This window comes from Microtus oregoni, unplaced genomic scaffold, assembly GCF_018167655.1.
Source record: "Microtus oregoni isolate MIOR12 unplaced genomic scaffold, Mior012 000004F_ref0000308, whole genome shotgun sequence".
NCBI classification, from domain to species: Eukaryota; Metazoa; Chordata; class Mammalia; order Rodentia; family Cricetidae; genus Microtus; species Microtus oregoni.
Window position 1 is genome coordinate 58,708,833 of NW_024543063.1, and position 3,630 is coordinate 58,712,462.

Here is a 3,630-nt window from a genome sequence, read left to right on the forward strand (position 1 = left end):
GGGGGGAAGTCTGGATGCAGCGGAAACAAGGGGCGGGCAGACGCCGCCAGATGTGGCCGGCTGGGCTGAAAGAGTGCTGGCAGCACCCAACCGGGTGGGGAGGGTAGGGGAGTGAGGCGGGCGAGAGGGGTGGCGCAGTCTGACCCGCCCCTCTCTTCCCCACTCCCATTCCCTCTTCTCAGTTTCTTCCTACCTCTTCTTGCATTTCTCATCCCCCTTCCGCCTCCAGCTACCTCCAGCCTTGCTCTGTAGCTGGGCTCCTTATCACCGCTGCACCTACAGGCTCCCACCCAGGAGTACAGCTAAGGACCCTCGAGTTAAACAACTGGTGCTGTAGAGGCTCTTGATATTTAGAGATTGGATGGTGGCCTTGGCTTTGGAGGGATGCTGGGATCAGTAGACTGAGCTCCATGGGACAGGGGTGTTGGAAAAGTGATGGTTAGAAGCAAGAGGACCCTGACCTTTATTGAGAGTGTGAAGCAGAACTTTTAAGCCATGGAAACTTAAGAGAGGAAACTGAGATGTAGAAAGAGTCAAATAGAAGCTGGTAGAATCTAACTTCCTTCCTTCCTTCCTTCCTTCCTTCCTTCTTCCCTTCCTCCCTCCCTTCCTCCCTCCCTCCCTTCCTTCTTCCCTTCCTCCCTCCCAAAGTAGGCATTTGCTTGGTGGCACTGGTAGTCCTCAGTGGAACCCATACACTGAAGAACACAGCACTCCACCATGAGAAAGAGCCTCTCAGGAAAGACAACTGAGTCTGACCTTACCCACTGCCCCCCCCCCCCACCAACATGTGCCCTTGGGGCACAGGGCAGGAGCAGGACAGACATTTTCAGCAAGATATATCAGAGAAGGATGTACCTTCTATCTTAAAGGTAGAGGCTATTCTGCCCAAGGGGCCAGTAAGGACAAGTCTGGGAAGAAGAAGTTGGGATTAGGGTAAGATGGGCCTGATTAAAGGAGCAAGGCCATGGGCTGAGACAGCCAGCATCACTGCCTAAGGTGCTTGGAGATCGTGGCAGTTATCCCATGGCTTGGGAAAGCTCTCTGACTTGGGTCTCAGTGGGCTTCTAACAAGTTCAGGCTTGCCCGGCAGGCCTGGGATGGGGTTGACCAGGGTCAGCAGCAAGGAGTCTCTTGGGACCAGGATCTGTAGGAGGAAACTGGGCCATCTGAGTGAACAGTCCAGGCTTTGGGGAGGGGCAACCTCTGGGGAGGGGGTTGCCTGTTGACCCAGCCCCATTTGGCACCGGGCCCTCAAGTCCTGTGGATAGCCAGAGAGCCAAGTTGGAAAGTGGGTAGAGAAAGTGGAAAAAGTTGTCTCACTAAAGCAGGGGTTACAAACTCGTGGCTTGTGGGTTGAATAGCATTTTGAAATTCGGGAAGCCTTATGTAAAAATCAGATTTTCTGTTTCTGGTTTCGTTAAAAAAAAAAAAAAAAAAAAACTATCCAAGACCTGGCAACCCTGGGTACCACTTTCCATGTGACAGCCCTAGTTACCCACATGTCACCTACTATGTCAAATAGTTAGCTAGATATTAGCTACCTCGAAGGACATTAGGGCTGAAATACTAGACCACGGTCGTGGAGACAAGGACCGGAAGTGTGGAATGCTTACAGGCTAGAGGAATGGGATCTGAATCATAACCCAACAGGGGACGTTAAGTCCTGAGACATCCAGGACTGTCTGCTAGTTATTACTTGGTAACAAACTAAACGCCAAAACCTTGCACAATTCCTACCCAGCAGAACCTTTCGTGTACCATTGCCTTCTCCGGAAAGGCAATCCAAATGGGCCTGTCATTCACCTGGGGAAAGCTATCCATTCTAGAACCTGTAAACAGCATGAAGCCTACCCACAAACGCATCGAAACAGGGGTGTCTGTCATCCTGACCCACCCCCATCCCGAGAAGCATGCTTTCCTTTCTTTTGCCAACAACCATGTCTTCTTCACCACACTCTGCCTGTCTCATCTGGATTCTTTCCACAGAGATAGGGACCTGAGCGAATAGAGCGGAGACCAGAATCATGTTCTAGGAACACCTGGCGTCATTTTCAACCTTTCCCTGAAAGACTTAGGGAGACCTGGAGCCCAAACAGCAGAGGTTTGGGGCTCCTCTGAGGGAGGGAGGGACTTTTCTTTTGAAGTCCCTAGGTGGAACTTGTGGGAATTGGTTGTCTTCTCCTATGTGGTTCTAGGGATCAAACTCAGGCCATTGGCTTGGTAGCAAGTGCGGCTTTAACCGACCTGCCTTTACTTGGAGTTCTTTATAGAAGCATAAGGGGATTCATACAGGACTATGGATAAATGAGGAACTGGTGTGGGAGGTCCTTCTGTCTATGTGTTGCTTTTAGTGGTTAATGAACTGGCTTGGCCTATAGCATGGGAGAAAGAAGGCTGGAGTGAGGGAAAAGCCATGGAACTGCCAGAGACAGACATGCTGAAACTTTGTTGGTAGGCCAGGACCTTGTGGTGATGCACAGATTAATGGAGATGGGTTAAATGAAGATCTAGGAGTTAGCCAATAAGAAGCTAGAGCTAATGGACCAACCAGTGATTTAATTAATACAGTCTCTGTGTGATTATTTTGGTTCTGGGTGGCTGGGACGAACAAGTGGCTCCCTTCTCCAACAAGGAGTTATACAGTCAAATAAACATCCCTCCTGGCCAACTACTATTGCCTGCTTATATAATCCTCAGGGAGGGGCAAGGTCATCTCTCACATACCATCTCAGGAGTCACGCCTGAACCCTCGTACCCTGCCCTGTGTGCCCCTGGAGCCATCTCTTCCTCCATCCTCTGAGGGCCTTGTGTGGGTAGTCACAGCTGTTCTGATTCCAAACAGCAGCCACGCCATGCCCAGAGGACATTATTCCACAAGAGTTTGTTGGCCACCAGCTGCAGGAAGAGGTTAGGAAGGCTTCTTCTCTGGGATCTTCCTGGGGAGCACGTGGCCCTGCAGGTGCCTGAGAGGGCTTTGGCATCCAGAACTGGGAGAAGATGACCTTCAGAGCTGAGTTATCTATGGAGGGTTGTTACGCGTGTTGGTTGGAATAGGAGCAGCACCCTCTAGGCTCATATATTCGAATGCTCGGTCCCAAGTTGGTGGAACTGTTTTGAGAAGGATTAAGTATGATCTTGTAGGAGGAGGTGTGTCACTGTTGCTGGTGGGGGAGGCTGGAGGGGGAGGTAGAGGTTTCAAAAGCCCACACTAGGCCCAGCTGTGTAGGAGGAAGGCCAGCTTGTTTGTCCCGGCCAACTAGAACCGAAATAACCACACAGAAACTATATTAATTAAATCACTGCTTGGCCCACTAGCTCTAGCATCTTATTGGCTAACTCCTACATCTTAATTTAACCCATTTCTAGTCATCTGTGTATTGCCACATGGCAGTGGCTTACCGGGTGAAATTCCCAGCGCCTGTCTCTGGTGGATCCATGGCGTTTCCCCTGACTCTGCTTCCTTTCTCCCAGCATGCCACTTAGTTTTCCCTGACTAGCTCTGTTCCCCTACAGCTCTGCTATACGCCCAGAGCAGTTCTTTTATTAACCAATGAAAGCAACACGTAGACAGAAGGACCTCCTACACCACAGTTTCTCTTCTCTCTGCTCTTAACTTGTGGATAATGT